The sequence below is a fragment of the Corvus brachyrhynchos genome, unplaced genomic scaffold (genome assembly GCF_000691975.1).
Source record: "Corvus brachyrhynchos isolate BGI_N302 unplaced genomic scaffold, ASM69197v1 scaffold26, whole genome shotgun sequence".
Classification (NCBI taxonomy): Eukaryota; Metazoa; Chordata; class Aves; order Passeriformes; family Corvidae; genus Corvus; species Corvus brachyrhynchos.
In genome coordinates this window covers 12784059-12801558 of record NW_008239324.1, presented here as the reverse complement: position 1 = coordinate 12801558, position 17500 = coordinate 12784059, and the positions used below count along the sequence as shown (strand labels likewise).

Here is a 17500-nt window from a genome sequence, read left to right as displayed (position 1 = left end):
AGAGTATTATTTGAGGATGGAAAAGAAAAATGTTTTTGACCCACCATACCAGCTGTTTAACAACTGTCAGGAAAAAGGATGTTTGTCAAATGCACAGATACATTTTAGCTATTACTTAACAACCCATTGCATCCACAATTTTTCTATGTCTGCAACAGAAAATAGTCTGTTTCATGTGATTTTCAGGGATTCAACCAGAATATTGGTATATTTAGATATTTTATATTTAGATATTTGAGAGTCTCACCTTTCTAGTAATTGTTTAAGTCAATTCAAGAACTGATCACATTGTATGTACAATATGTCTTACCTGCAGCCAGAACAGTGAAGTCTAGTAGTCTGTGCACATGTCTAGGGAGAGGGGACAGACATCAACACACTCTGGGGCTCAGGAGAGATCCTTTAACCTCTTTGCCTTGGTTTCTCCATCTGCAAAACAGGGTAAAAATGAAACCTGAGTAAATATTATAAAACATTGTAATTCAAAGTAAAATTTTGAGTTAACAGCATTAGAAACATGTAACTACTTTCTGGTTTTGTCTGTCTGCAAAATTTGGAGCATATGTACTCTACCAATATTAGCATGTCTTCACAGTCAACATCTAGAATGAATGCTTAAATATTCATTGACTTCAAATTTCAAATTGAAGTTTGAATTGACATTCATTCTGTAGATGTAACAGCTTCAACTATTAATCAGGGAATAGAAATAATACCACTCAATTTATATAATCTACATACTGTGGTCAAAATGTATACTTCTAGATATATAATCTCAAAATTTTAAAGTATTAGCTGCTTAAGTAGATCATGTGGTACATCCCCTCCCTCTTCTAACTGGCTGATTTATGTAACTGAGCAACCAAACAAAAATTCTGAGATGTATGTTCAGCTGTAACATCACAATTTACATTGTATATTGAATCAAGTAAATACGTAACTCATGCAATCAGGGAACAGAAGAAATAACATGATTTAGGTAACCAGCTATGACTATAAATTTATAAATAATCTAAAGAAAAAACTACGAAGAAAGATTTTTAAAATGCATTATTCACTGAAGAGTTCTGTAAGCAACTACTGAATAAATACTTTCCACATTCACAAGAAAAGAAAAATCCAAAATGTACCTAAGGAGTCACTATGACTTATTTGTTCAGATCTACCTACTCAGTTATTCTTCCCTCCTTTCCTCCCCCTTAAACTACACCTATATAAATGGAAATTCAAAGCCTATAGTTTCTAATGCACTGTCTTTGTGGATTAGTTAATTTTTAGGCAAGTTACAGGAGTATCTAATGCAAACATTTACATTTACTAAAAGGGGGGAAAAAGAAATATGAAGTTACCAAAATCATTATAGCCATTATTTGAACAGAACATTTCAACCCTGCTGAATGCTTGCATTCTCTCAACTCTGTCTTTCTGGTATTGTTTCCAGCCCTTTTTTTCAAATACGTTCATACAGATACCATTGACCAGCACAACAGTCACTAAATGCATTTCTTCCCTGTGATTGCTTTGCATTGCCCCAGAATTTTGCACTTGCCAAATAAACTCCTGCTTTTCTCAACTTTTTTGTTACTGTGCAGGTTTTAGAAGTCTTAATCCCCAGAGAAATTCATTATGGTAAAGAATGAGAAAAGAAAGGAGGAAACACAGTTTAAGTGAGCTTGTGTCTTTTGCTTAAGCTCCAAGAGAGATACTCAAACGTTGGAAGTGCAATCTCTAGATAAAGATAAAAGCTCCCGTGCTGTCTCTGTAAACCAGAACACAACTGGCACTTAGCGAGTTGTCCTGTCTGCTGACAAGAACAGCATGGATGAATCTAGCCAGTCCACTTGCACCTCTCTTTCTGAAACCAGTAATAAAGTTTGAGAGGGGTTATTTTTAAAGCAGATCTTAGAGTGTTTCAGCTCACTACTGTCAGCTTCATATCTCAAATGCAATTTGATTTATAATTACATTTTAAAAACTAGCATTAAAATAACATTAGAGGGGTCATAATCTGAACTTTTTAATAGTTAGGCACGTAGCATACATTTAGAAATGGAACTCCAACAGGATTCATCTGGAACATATTCTGACTGGAATTCCTTCCTTCAACCATTTCAGTACTCTGCTGGAGCTGGTGTGCCAAGAGGCCATGGTGGAGCTCTGTATTTCAGCATTGCTTCAAATGTAAACACACTAAAATACACTGCTGAACATTTGCTAGCCAAAGTCTTTTCTTGCATTATAGTCAGGCCCATGTTTGTAAACACCAGCGGGTGAGAAAGTGCTGGAGAATCTGGAATAAGGCCTCTGCACTGAAAAGACACGTTACATCCCTTGAAAAATCCAGTTGGCTCCATTGCTTCTCTAACCTTGATGCAACTTTAACTTTCTTGGCCTCTGTGGCACAGCAGGATTTGAGGGAATTGACCAATTTGAGTAGTTCTTAGAGGTCGAGTTCTGCCCATGCCAGCCAAAACATGTGCAGTGAAAACCCAGCATTTCCAACAACTGTTCCTACCTGTCCTCCCAGCTGTGCTAAGAACTCACCTGGGGATTCAGGGAACCCTGTGCCTGCACCTCCTGAACACAAGATGGGCTTCAGAGGGGCCACAGGCTCCTTGCAAATTTTGCCTTGTTCTCCAAGTCCAACGTTCTGATAAGAAAACTTTCCAACCTAATCAGTTCTGCACTGGTACCTAACTACAGCTTCAGAGGCAAAAGGCAGACAAGGAATTCAGTTTCTGAACACTAGTGCTGAAGTAAATGAGCTAGTAAAAAAAAAAAAGCCTGTGCCTTAAAACCAAGTTTGAAATTTTATAGGCTTTTACTCCATAATTTGTACTTGAGCCTTCTGTTATTTTTAAACAAATCTAATTTCTTACAGCTGTGAAATTTACATTTTAAGAGTGTCTAGTGGCCATGTGCATTAATTACTTTATTGTAATATTTTAATGAGTTTGGGGTTCAACTCTGGAAGAATCCTTCTGAATCCCTGCTTCCCCACAGAATTACACTAGAACCTGATTCAATCACAACTTCACACACCCCAACCCAAACCCTGATGGACTTGCACAATATTTTGAGTTGTCTTATGAAATCACTGAACTTGAAAACTGGTTCCAGATTTTAGGCCTTCTCACCAAACTAGCACTTCCCTGGTTCAGGAGCAGAGCTAGGCTTTGAGGAAGTTTGTGCTTAGAGCCAAACATGCTGGCTGAGCCTCATCGCAGTGAAAAGAGGTAGCAAAATGCAAAATTCAGCTGTGACAGCTAGCATTTGGGCCAATCTTTTACAAAATGACACACAATGATGCAAATGGTTCCATCTCAGCATATAGGATATAAAAACATATAGGGCTAAAAGATTAGCCTCCCCAAGGAGTATCTAATTTCTCCTGGGCAGATTGAAATGCACAACTGGAAGATTTCCACCTCTGCAAAAAAACTGAAAAGTACTGCAGTATCTATACTTCTGCCTCTGTATTCCCTTTATGGATTTTGTGTTGTTTGTGTCGTACTAAATTATTTCTTCTTCATCTATGAGTGTGCATAAGCAGTGGTGGGAGATAAGTAAAATGAACTTGTTTTTTCAGGCAGTTTTCCATAAGGATTTAGTGCCTGTCCTTGCACTGCTGCAGGTGCAAGTGCTCTTCTTGGGACTGAGTCAGAAACCTGCAGACCATCAAGGATCTCTACAGTTTGAACTGAAGAGATAAACCTTCTTACAGAATCCACTGCACTTTAATTCTCTATGAATAAGCTAAAGATGCAAATCCATAATGCAGTGAGCAATGGGTTCAAGTACAAATACAGATAAATGCAGGGAAAGTGGGACTGTCTGTGTTTAGTTGACTGTGATAACAGTAAGAAGTTCATCAGCTGTCAAGTACCACCACACATGCTGCACCCACAGAGTCATGCTTGGAAATCTGACCATTTTTGTCCCCAACTCTCACCTCTCTTGGCTAGGGCAAATGCAGAATTGCAACTTCAGTGAACTACACAGCTTTTAAAAAAGCATGTTTTTAAACCACTTACAATAAGAGCAACAGTTATTATTCAGTACATGCTTTTTATCAGATTGAAGATAAACTTTATTATAACTGGTGGAGATGGTATCAATGATTTGTGGTCTATGTGAATTCTGTAATGAGAAATGGTAATCTGTCTTGGGGCAAACAATATTGTTCTGTTTACTATGCAATTAGCAATATTAAGTCAAGATTCTATAACTGATAGCTGAAAACAGGGGTGGTAGGAAGAAACTGGAAGCACTGGGAGCTGTCACAGGACAATTATCTGAGGTCTATAAATTATTTACGGTACTTTAGCCTGACATTCCTTCTCATCCTCCAAAAATCTTCCTCAGTGCTCCAGAGATGTTCACTGTAAAAGTATCGAGACTGTCAGCAGTTTGGGGCAAAGCCAGCATATCTCCTTGTTGTGAATACTGAACATAGCTCAGGAACTTCATTTTCAGAAAAGCAGCAAAAAGATAACAAAAAATCTCTCCAAAAAAAAGTTTTACTTTGCAAAAATGAACCAACAAGCATGACAAAAAGGGGTGAAACCTAACCTCTGGTTCCTGGCATATTTGGTGTGAAATAGACTATTCCCCCTGCATTTAAACTCTTTTTAATTTATAGACCGAGTCCCACACCTTTGTGTGACCGAAACCCTGCACACTTCTTGTTTACTCTTAGATCAGCCTTAAGCTACCACCATATGGAGCTGGGAACACCACAGACAGAGCAGAAACAGTCCTTGACTAATGGTCAGAGTAAATTGTATTGGGAGTCAAGTGGGGCCACTCTCAAGTGGCTGGTTAAGAAAAGGCCTGACCTATAATGGAGCTTCTGTGTAAAACAATATATTTTTTACTTTATATTGTAAACGACAGAACCATAAGTATGATCAGCCACAGAAATTTCACAGTCTTTTTCTAGTCTGTTCTTTAGCTATACACATGCAGTCCAGCCCTTTTGGCTCTGATTCTGCAGAATTTTGAGATTACCTCAACAGGAACTCAGACAGAGCTACAGCCAGAGCTTTCATAGCAAACAAGCAAGACCTATAAAGTGCTAGGGTCTGCCTTGCTAAACTGATCTTAAAAAAAAAAAAAAAAAAATCAAATTATCACATTCTTAAAGTAGCCGATTCCATTTGTAGCTCTCTGGAAATGTGATGCTCCACAGAGGGCTCCATTGCACCCAGCAGGCAAAAGCCACATTTAAGGCAGCATGACGCACCAGCACTCAGGCGACCGGGGTGCCACAAGGAAGTGACTGCTTCTGGCAGCCTCACAGCCCCTCTCCTGCACCTCTTTTCCCTAAGGATCGGTGCCTTAAATTTCCATATACCACTGAATAACATCTGGCTGATCCAGAAGATTAGCAGCTTATTCCACCTTTGTTCTCTGCCTTCTTTTAGGATGAGCAATCAATGGCACCACAGCAGGCAGAACCCTGCAGCACAAAAGCTAACAAAATTGTAGAACGTTTTAAGGAATGACGTAAAACCTAACAGAGCGTTATGGAAGGGTATTCCCACACAGAGTGTCTGTAGAAATTCCAGTGCTACATGGAAGGGCTCTCAAATTCACTTGACTTTCCTCAACAGTGCAAGGCAAAAACAGCATCAAATGACTGCAAGAGCAGCCTCTTTAAAACTGATAAAAGTACAAACAGTTTTAATGAAGCATGCAGTAAATTTGAGGGTTTCCTTTGCACATGATAACACTGAATCAGAGTTTCACAGCAATAAAACAAACACATACTGTAAAAATGAATGTGAGGAAAAAAAATGATAGGAGTATAAAACTTCATGTTCCTCTACATAACATGCCAGTGATTGGTGGAAATTATGCACAAATTTCTACTTTTTAAAAATCTCCTGTTTTGAGGGGAAAACACTCAATAATTAGTATTTAAGGGCTTAATTTCTTTTTCTGAGGAGGTCCTGGTGAGGTCATTGTTCATTGCTACTGTTCAAAATTTACTCCCAGATTAAGAACTTCTCCTACACTAATAAACAGGTATAATAATTTTCTCCAGAATGCATTTTTTTCAGTAATTAGCCTACTTAAACGTTTTAATGGAACTACTGACATACAATAGCACAAAAGTTCCTCTGACCACAACATAAAGTGAGAGATGAGATTTCTAAAAATTTTTGTATGAAGGTGCTCTAGGATTTACAAAAACAGACAGCTCTAAAACTATCCTTAAAGGTCATAAATTAGGTACTCTTTTAAATGTAATTCAATCATTCACTGTTACAGGAGCTTGATTCTATTAGTTGTCCCATGCATTTTACAAAACAGAACTCTATTAACATTATTCACTTATAGCTTCCCTCTATAAGTGGATATTCCGCTCAACAGGCTTTAAATAGATTTTTTTTTTTCCCCTGAAATTGCTATTAAGCATACTTTTACTCAAAGGGCAAAGAAGGCATAGGATTATGCTTGTACTTCAGCAAAGGATACATTTTCAGCAATCAGAACCACATTCCTATGAAGTAAAAATACTCTATATAAGCCGATTGCTTCTATCCCTCCTAACCTTGCTCAATAAGGACTCTATTCTGATCTTTTGAGTTACACACAAGTTTTCCAATTTGGCTGAATAAAGGTATCTTGTTGGGCAGCTTCATGAGCATATTCTGTGTCTTGAATTCTGACCTTGGCATGTTCAAGGTGGATCTCAATTGTAAGATGTTGCTCAGAGGAGAAAAAAAAAATACTTTAATTTTTAAAAAAAAATCAGGATTTTTTTTACTTTCTTCAGTTAAGGAAAACATTATACAAGTCCTGCTTTTACATACCTGTCTTTGGAGAAACACTAAAATAATAAATCTTGATAAAGTGACCATAATACATACATAGCCACAGGATTTTCGGAGCAATTTGCCTAACCCATAGCTACATTTCAGCCACAGAAACATCTACTGTAGATCATGCACCTCTGATTTCATGTTGATTTTACTGTGAGTGGTTGCATGCCCTCACCTCTCACAGTTTAGATGACTCTATTCTGCACATGCAGAGGAGCATTGTGCTGGGCCAAACCACAGATCCCACAGGCAGTCTCAGAGGATTTCAGCCACCCTGCGATGTCGAGCCACATGCTGCAATAATCTGACACACAAACAGACTCTGACCCGTTGAGGTGCTGGAGTTGCAACAGCACATTCTGTACATAAAATATGCATATGCTGAGAGCCAAATCCTCTTTCAGCTGGTTACCATACTCTGTGTTCATGTCTTACTGCTTAAAGCAGGACACATAGCAGAAATCCTACACTGTTGTTCTTCTCATTGGCCATGCCAATCCCAGATAAGTCAGGGCAGATACTCTTTTCTCAGAGGAAAGGGTTGAATTTCATCTGACCACTGAGCTTCAGCTTGCACTTGAGGTTCTAATTCTCTTCTGGTCTTAGCCCATTTCTGTCTTGCTCTGGCACACACTGCCCTAGTAAGTACATTTATTACCTCAGTAATCCCTCTGAGGGCTGTCTTACTTTCACTTTATATCTGGACTCACATAAGCATCTCCCCATTTTACAAGGAAACATTTACTAGCCTCTAATAGGAGCTTCCTGTTCCATCCTGCTGAATCCCACTGTCTCTCACTCCTCAAAAGCAGGCTAACAAGTCACACACCCCCAGGCAGCTCTCGCTCGCAGTGTTTGAGCGCTGGCTGTGAGGCACAGACACAGAAAGGACACATGGAGGGGCATGAGCAGGCATTCCAGGTTATCTTCTGGCCTGTTTGCAGACCTTTACTCAGCAGGCCACGCACAGAGTCATTATGGGGCCCTTACATGGTGGTACCACCCGCCAGATACCTGTGGCACTGGGTGACGTGGCAATTTCTAGGGTGCCCCATTCATGCTCCTTGTTCATGCCCTTGGGACCGGGGCAGAAAAGAACTGTGAAAGTCTCCTTCACCCAAGGATTCCTCAACTATGAGGTTGATCTTATTACTTTGGGACACTTGAACAGTAGAGGGTAAGCCTATTACATCACAAAACCAGGGATTTCTACTATAATTCTTCCAGTTCACAGCTACTTAGCTTACTTGAGAGCTGCTCATGGGGTTTTTTTCCAGGTAGTTGTGGATCATCACTGCATATTCCAGGTCCACCCTGCAAAACTCCTCAGTGTAGCAACTATTTGCTAAACCTTGTCCTGTCCAAAAACTGTCCAGCATCCCACAGTGTTACACAGGAACATGGCCACAATCCCCCTCCAACCACAGCACAGACATATCATCAGAAGAGGTAAAATTATAATTGCTAGAAAATAAAGTTGCATGGATTTGCCCCAGCTGTAGGTCCAGACCCACCCTAGGGACAAGAAAAAGATTTCAGTGCACAGTCTATTTTGCTAGAAACCATGTGAAGTCTCTCATCCACATCAGCCTGCTATTTTTTACTTCTGTGGAAGCAGATAACATTCGTATTCAGCTGCTCACTTATAAATAAAAAACATTTTTACATGGGTGGATTGGAGTGGCCTTTTTTTTCCCCCCTCTTTCGGTTCCCATTATTTTATATATTACACACATGTTCTGTCAGCGAAGCTCACTTTGTTATCTGAAACATCTGTGGTACCCTGCTGTGGAGAAGGCCAACACTGCTGCTGCTGTTGCTGCCTGTCTTTATTAGCCACTGATTTGCTGATGTCGTCCTCCGACGGCTCCGGCTGGCCTCCGCAGCGCCGGGGCTGCACGGCACAACTGTGGGATTCTGCGACCTGCCAGAGGGGTCCTGCGGGTTCACAGTATGGCAGCTCCCACCTATAGGAAGGTATGAAACCAAGGTTTCATGTGGGAGTTCATGCAAGCACTGGTGTTTGTATTTCTAAGGAAATCTGTGTGAATCTATCTGCGATGCCATTGCGAGACAGCACATCCTCATCAGAATGAAAGGAACTCCCACCTGAGGCTCTCAGGAGGCCTCGCTGCTGAGCACCCATAACATTTTCACTTTCTTTTGGCCAAGTGAAAAGTTACCTGTATTGATCTCCTTTAGCCTTATTTTCAAGTGCATTTCACAGTTATAGTCCTGACATACTGCCCAGTCCCACAAAACTCCCTGGGATCTCTGTTGCTGCAAAAATTATTTCCTAAGGTGCGTAAGAAGTATGGATTTCCTATGAAGTCATGACAAGTTTTTAAAAGCCCAACTCACAGATGAATAGTATGTAAATGTTTCTGAAATAACATATTTATAGATAAGATATTCAGGTCACCTGATAGGAAATGAAGCTATTTCTATGTATTTTATACATGTACTTTCAGCAAGCAATAGCAGTTCAGTAAAAATCAGCTTAACCATTTTCCCCCTGAAAAATCAAAACCCTCTTATCTTCATATGGATTTCTTATGCAACAGATGAGGCAAATATACATTCCATAGAAGAATCTGAGAGATGATTCTTAAACCACAAAACTTAACAAGAACATTTAGGGGGAGATGCGAAAACGACTCATGAAAGCACTCGCATGGACCAGATTTCCAGCTGATGGCTTTCCTTCTATGGGTCTACTGTTTTAAGAAACTGCTCTCTAACACAAAGATAAGACAGTAAGAAGTTAAAGGCACTTCCTTTCCTTTTTTAAAAAGCATATTTATTGATGACATAAAAGCCTGAGCTGAGTTCTGACTCCCATAGGTACACTCAAACTGGCTTTCTTGTAGATTTTCCAGATCTCTCAAGGACTGAGAGCCTGATACAGAGAATAATTATGGTATGGAAACATCATGTGACGGCTATCACAGATCTTTTACATGCAAGTCAGTGCACATATGTGGCCAATTCAAGATTCCAGATTGAAGGCTGATGTGAGGTAATTATAAATGAAAATAAAACACAGCTTTTGAAAAAACACCCTTTTTTCTTTATAAAGTAATTGATCACCTAACCCCAGTAGGAAGGTTCAAAAGTTACTATATAACAAAGTGCTAGTAGCAAGCAGCTTGCCATATCTTTCAGGATCAAGACCATGATGACAAGAACAGAGAATCAAGAAAATAAGTGCCACAAAGACATCTCTCCCCTCCTCAACCCCCTTTGCCTTGGAGCATTACTTACTTTCAAATTTGCTTTGTTTATATTACATGGCTTTAGTGCCCCCCAAAACAGCTAAACTCTGGGCAGAAACAGGAAGGTTATTTCCATATTTAAAATCTGGACCTCATTTCCTATTCCCTGAAAATAACTGAGATGTGATAGCACTGGTCTCCAAAATAATTTTCAGATTCCCCACTAACAACTTGGCGTACAGTAGAACAAGCTTCAGAACTGCTCCCCAGTCAGTTCATCATGTTTCACCAGACCAGGAACTAATCGCAGAGTCACAGGTTGTTCCCCCTGCTACAAGTATATCCTCAGAGGGAAAAACGGGGTGGGATACTGTTGCTACTGCTGCCACTTGCCGAGGGACTGTCTAAAGAATGTATTTCAAATCCTCCGGAGGCCAGTGAAGTCACAGATGTTTTCACTACCAGAGCAGTACAAAGTACCTGAGCAGCAGCAAGGATCTGATCTTAAACTTACAAGATAGGTCTTATTTGGAGGAAAGTGAAGGGAAGGAATAAAATTAATGTATATGCATAAACAAGTCCAAAACTTGGAAGATGAACTGAAAAGTCAATTATCTTTATACATTTTAAAACTGCAAACACCTTCAAGCAGGACAGTTTTCGATCTGTCCAGATCCTTCTGCAGGACATATGTACAAGACAGAAAAAGGCTTCACATAAAGAAATATGCTAACTTGAAGCGAAGGTATTTATGGTTGTGGGGAAAAGAAAAAAATTAGTGCAGTGCTGTGTTGGAATGATAGTAATTTCTCTTTTACCCTTTCTGTATGTCACTGTCTATTGTTACGCAGTTTTTTAACATTCATCTGAATATTTCATCCATGCAAAAATTCATCCCAGCATCTTTTTTCTGAATAATGTTTGGCGGTCATTGCTTCACAACTGCAAACAATCCTTTATTGCCATTGAGTGCTACAGTCAGGCTTGTTTCATGCTGGAGGTTAGAATCTGATCCTAAGTCCATTAAATCACAGAGTCTTTTTAAAGTTTAATCTTGAGAGGATTTGAGTTATAAACAAAGGACACTATACATGGGGAAAGAAACAACAGAAAACTATGAACTTATGACATTAATGCAACCTCAAGCTCAAATTTTGTGTGTGATTTAGCAAGAAAATTCTGAGTTTTCAGCAGCAGCGCATACGCCCTGGCATGTGGGCAAAGCTAAACTGAGCATTGATGCTCACATCCAAAACACACATATGGATCCCATTTTACTATAGACGTGATTCTTCATGTGCAAAACATGTGTCTTACTGGTTTTCTTTGGCTTTTTAAGATGTGTTTCTTTTTCTCTGGTGGAGGCAGGGAGCAGAGAAGTAAATAAATAATTTTTGTGGTCCTTGAATATGCATTATCTATGAACAGAACAGCCTGGGATTCCAGGGCAGGTAAAAAGCCTGGACTTCAGCTAAAAGTATCAATTTCAGCAACCAACCAAGTGCCGACAGAGAGAAACTTAGTCCACTCTACAGCTTCTGCAACATGCTAATCTATCCCACTCTGTAATTGCTAGATAGGAAAGGGAAAAAGGGCTCCAGATGCTAATAACTTGGAAGTGGTAATTAGAGGAGTCCGTATTACTGCTGCGAGACTCCCATCTTCCCTTGATTACTGGAAAGAAAATTTTGTCCAGTGGGTCTCCTTCTCACTTCTAAAACAAGCAGCACTTCTGTGTTCCTAAGCTCCATCTTCATCTCACTAAACACATCAACAGGAACTTGATTGGCCCTGAAAAACTTTTTCTACCTTCTTTAACATTGGAGAATGCTCTATTTCCCATTGAAAATGTAGGGGAAATATCCACAAGGTTATAAGGTGACCTAACAGGGAAGTACCAAAAGCCCCCACTTTTAGCTATATAAGATGAAAACTGCCTTCTGCAGCCTCAGCCCGAGTGTGACAGAGAACAAGAGAGTCTGCTTCCCTTGCTTTAGAGGGTAACAAATATCTTTAAAGGCTCCTTGAGCGTTTATAATCTCTGGAATCACAGAGACAAAGTAAGTCTGGAAAGGGTCTGAACATCGCATGAGAAAGTAAAAGGAAAAATACACTTATCACAAAGAGGGAATGCATTTGTATTATTATATTGAAGTAGCACAAGGCTACAATGACAGGCTATAAATTTTTCTCTTGGATTGTAACCAATATTTTCCATTTCAAGTAACAACAGTGTAAGAAAGAGTGACTCAGAATTAATAGGAATTACAGATATAAATTGGTAGGTACTTAGGTGAAAAAGAACCTCAAATTCAGCTGTTGTTAAAGGAGAAAAGGTTAACTAGCCCTCTGAGCAACCCTTGGACCCATTTATACTGCTGACAAAGTGACCAAAAAGGCATGCTTAGATTTTACCTGAATGATGCCCATCTTTACAGTTTTCAGATTCATAGCCCATAATGTTACGGTAAATTTTTGGCAGTGAAAATCATCTGATTTTTATGCCTGAAATTTAACATTAAAGATAACACTAAACGTAATCTACAATACCAAATAATAATAGCAGTGATAGTAACTATGTGGTCCTGCAGTGATGAGATTTAAGTTATAGAAATTTCTCAGTTCTATTTTTTCTGATTTGATATGTCATTTCATTAAACAACCATGAATTATTGAATATTAATAATTTTAAATAAGTGATGTGCCTTAAGATATACACTTACAGACTATTAGTATTTTTCTTAACCATTTTGTTGCTGTAACTGGCTATTGAAACACTGGCTGCTTAAAAGAAAAAAAAATCAACCAACCAACCAAGCAAACTAGGACTGAGCTGCAAGGAGCCTGTTAGCCAAAGCCAACGTACATCAGCAAAGGTGGGTCTACAAGATGAACAATCTCTCCTCTGTTTTAAGACTCAGTCCTACATTTGATTTGATACATGTAAATCCACATGATTTTCTAACAGGTCCATCAAAGCTTGAGAGAGAAGTCCTAAAACTGAAACTTAAATCTGACAAGTCCTCTGTGTTCCCCCCATGCAGACTTTTAAAAAGAGAAGGACTGAGAATATTGTAAAAAATAAAATCAGTGCAAAGTGGTTTAGCACAGGTGTTGCTGTTACTGTGCTCTGTTTGGAAAGCCCACACATTCAGCACACCTTCAATTCACACACCCAGCTGCGTGAGGTGGTGGGCTATTGTTAGCTTACAGGTTTGCAATAAAAAGCATGAAGTAATATTGGCAAGCTCACAAGCTTATATTTTTTTTCCTTATGACGTCTCCCTGCATCTATTTATCTAGTTCTCCTTGCTTTGTTTCTGCTTTTATATTCAGCATATTCAAAAAAGGGTCAGAAGAGGTTTTAAAGATGTAGTGCCACACTCAAGCCTTTTGAACACTAAGAGAAAACCTCAAAAGGTTCACGCATAAAGGAACAAAGATAGAAGGATAGCTTTGAACCTGAGGGGCTCTCTCACTGCAAGCAAGTGCATTGCCAGCATGTCACAGGTGTACACCACATGAGCAAGTGAAAAAATAAAATGCCTTTGTGAAGGGGTGTGATGCTGACGGGTCCGAGTCCAGAATGCATTAATCCCAGGGTGAACGCGTGCATCTGTCAGATATTTATGTAGCTCCTACTAGTAGTCTGTACACCTATCTGAGCAGGTGAACATCAACAGCTTTGAAACCATACGTTAAAGGGAGGTTGGGAGAGGGTAGGGGAAGGCCACCAGGCATTCTGTGTCTGACAGGGAGGGCAGGAACCCACTGCCTGAACATGGCCCTGGGTAGTCGGCACTGGGGCCGTGGTCAGGCTCCTGCTGGCTGAGCTGTGGGACACCGGGGCAAACAACTGAGTCTTCCTCTCAATTTCCCCATCCTTGAATGAGATACTAAATGTGACCACACAATGACAATTTTCTTTCATGTCTAATTTATCTCTTTTTTTTTTTTTTTTTTTTTTTGGGGGGGGGTGGAGAAGTAGATTTTTTTTATGGATTTGAAAGGTTTGTTTTGTACAGTAGCATGAAAATAATTTTTAGATCTTGACTTTAGTTTGTTGGAAGAAGACAGAGTGAAGATGTCCGTCTCCTGGTGGTTACAGGAACACACTACAGCAGAGGAGAGCCAAGTCTCATTCCTTTGTCTGGTTCAGAAATTGTTTTATTCTTGTTTTTATATATAAATTCTGAGACACTCAGGCTTGGGAATGACATGCATCAGAACCCAGGTCAGCCCAGTACCCAGGACAGTCTCCTGACCACCAGACTGCACTCCTGGTAAGTACATATAAGCACAGTTGAATCCAACATGTTTTCAGGAAGAAAAAAAATCAGATTTAAGAAAAACAATGCACTTTTGAAAAGTGACATTTTGTCTATAATGGTTAGTTTTCTCTACTAAATAGCCTCAGCAAGGAACAGTGAGAATTCATTCATCTTTGAATGAATTTATAAAACATGCTGAGAGGTCTCTGGCTGAAATGTGTGATTTTTTTTATATGGTTAGCACTGACTACTAGAATACAAAAATTGTCAGTTTATACACCCCTTTAACCTAGACCACTCAGTTACTCCTACCATACATGACTTTTAAGAAATGAAAGGAAAACTGTTTTGATAATAAATGTGAAGCTTCTAAAGGCGGTTTGCTAGGAAAAATTTCCTTCAAATTAAAATATTCTGTAAAACAGAGAAAACAGATCTCTCAAATCCCCTCCACTTCAAACAGCCTAGCAACTACCTTGAACCCTCCATGGTTCAAGTTTCTCTCAAAGGGAAGGGAATCAAAAACTCCTCTAGGACCCTATTGCTAGAGAAGTAATTCCACCTTTGAAAATCTTGGTGCAACAAAGTGAATCCTTCAAGAGTTGCAATTTCTTTTTGTCCTCAATGGTCCATAGACACACACAGTGCTGGAGAAATGTGCCTTCCTCACTCTTCTGAAGTGTTACAGCTTCACTGAAAACGTTGCAGGGAGGACCCACACACAGGGCATGGGGCTTGTAGCTCAGCATTGCCCAAACTCTGCTCCCAAACATTCCTGGTCCACAGTAAACCCCATGAATTTCAACAGCTCCACTGACACTGTTGCTAAGTGCTTCTGAAAATATCTAATCACACCTTCCCATCCTCCTGTACATCTACCTTTCACAATATCAGAACACGCACTCTGCAGTGTTCAATTTATTTCCCACATACTTCCCTTCCCAAGAAGATGTTTTTCATACCACCTCCTTCTCTGTGTAGTTAACTTGTTCCAGTCCTTGGAAATGAAACATTCACCCCTGCTTTTGCCCCAGCCCTCAACAACCTCTTGCAAGGGTCCTCTTGCAGCTCAACCCCCTACAGAGTGGAGGAAGACACACCATAATTGCTCTGTGCTTGGCACCTGAGAGGGAATAATCACACTTTTTTTTATCGCTCTGCTTTGTTTTAATGAAGCCCAGTTAATAAAGAGGGGTGTGAATAAAGCTGTGGTTTACCAGAGACCCACCACCCTTCTTGCTGGAGGCCCCTTGGAGTGCCCTCTACTCCAGCACCTGGTCTAGAGAGGGCAAATCCAGATCCAGTGTTGCTCCATGGAAAGGACAACATCACAAATGATATCTCCACTGTGTATTAAAAAATATTAATTGAGATTTTTAATCTGAGGAGTTGTCCATTGCATGGCATCTGTAAAATATGCCCCAAACATTCTCAGGACTACGGCTCAAAGAGCTTGATTAAAATTGAGTAAAATAAGTCTCTCATCCTTCTGTTTAAAAAATGAGAATTCATTTATTCAGTTTAATTCAAAGATTTATATATGATTAAAATTACTATAAGATGTCTAGGTTTTCTGCAATAAACTGCAATGGCCATCAAAATATTGATAGTCATTGGTAAATTACTTCTGGTGTTTAATCAATGTTATTTTTTTATCATCCAATTTTTTCTTCAAGTCAGCTTCTAACACTAAACTACATTTCATCAAGGTTGGTAAAATGTTTAGAAAGGAACAGATGTCAGAATATGGGGATTGCCAATAACACTGATGGAAGCCAGTAATTTCTTTCCTGTCCAAAGGCAAAAGAATGAAGAATAATCTAGACTGTATACAATAATACAAGATTTACTACAACATTAATGGCTATAAAAAGTAAAAGTATACAAAAGCTATCTCCATTTTTTCAAGCCATCACTAAGGGCAGTGTTTTTCAATTTGAGACAATTTTTACAGGAAAATGAAAGGTCTATGTATTCTTAAACCTTTAAATATCCATAAAATACAGATGAAGACACAGCCTAGTGTTGGTTGCTTCCAAATATACTTGTATATTAGTCTATTGTGCAAGTTAATAATTTTGCCAAATCTCAAAAAATGTGGATGCAATCTTTCCTTTAAGAAAGCGGCTCAGCTTGTTATTTACAGATTGTAACATTTACATAAGAGTTTGGTTTAACAAGAGATATAAATATAGATAAAACCCTTAGGACTTCATTCTTTAAACTGCCCTCTAAAAATCTGCCCTACAATTTGCACACTGAATTTTGTGCAGACTATTCTTGGAAGTCTTTTGTGAATTAGGGAGAACTGACTCGAAACAGGGGCTGGTTAATCACAATTTTGCAAATTGTACGTAGCAATCATCCCCACATTGTGAAATTCAGATCTATAAAATGCTGATGTTTTAAAGCTGAAAAATAAATAAGCTAAGTAGGAATACTTTGCTAAGAAAAAAAAGAAGAAAGAGAAGACCCTTTGCAAAGAAGTCCCTAAAAAAAATAATAATTAGAATAAGAGAAGTGGCATCATAAATAAAGTGCATCCCCATTCCAGATCTCAACTGTAAGCCCACCCTGGAAAAAATGTTACCAGCTGACTGTTCCTGCCCCAGTCTCATGTCAACACTCACCTGAATATACCAGACAAACTCCTGCACTTCCAAGAATAAACCTGTGGGAGGTTGCTATTTTAGAAGGCTCCTGTATATTCATCTACCACCTGGACAAGCCCCTCCGTGGAGAAAGGGCTGGTGAAACTTGGCCCTTCCACGTGTCCGTCGCTGTGTGTCTGTGCCCCCAGACAGAGCTGCTCGGATCACACGCCAGGACTGTCACTCGAGCATCAACTGCAGCCACATGGACACACCACGTTTTGATGCATGTTGAATGCAAGCACTTGACAATAATAGCTGGCAACTAAACAGTTTGAGGTAGAAGGAGCAGAATTTATGTGGAAAAGACGATGCCTCAAAGACGACTCTTTTGTTCTGCTTTAAGCTGCAGCTAATGTAACTTCAGCAGCAGCTGACTCAAAATTCTTCTTTTCTACACAGGTTTTGCAATTCCTAACATTTAGTATAAATGAAGGTCTCTTTCTATTTATTTTCCCTTATCTGTCACAGAAGGACCTTGACAAACTGCCTTTTTGAGTGTACAAGGATATGCTGAAATTCATGCAAAATAT

The 17500-nt window shown here is 39.3% G+C and overlaps 1 protein-coding gene across 8 annotated transcripts in view; it reads right to left on the bottom strand.

Annotated features, from left to right (window-relative positions):
* The window catches only part of ZNF536 (zinc finger protein 536), a 346807-nt gene that overhangs the window by 243862 nt on the left and 85445 nt on the right, over positions 1-17500 (bottom strand). For all 8 annotated transcript variants that reach the window (XM_017741035.1, XM_017741038.1, XM_017741037.1 and 5 more), the window contains one exon: positions 311-429. The gene's annotated coding sequence lies outside the window, so the exon portion shown is untranslated. The remainder of the gene's footprint in view (positions 1-310; positions 430-17500) is intronic.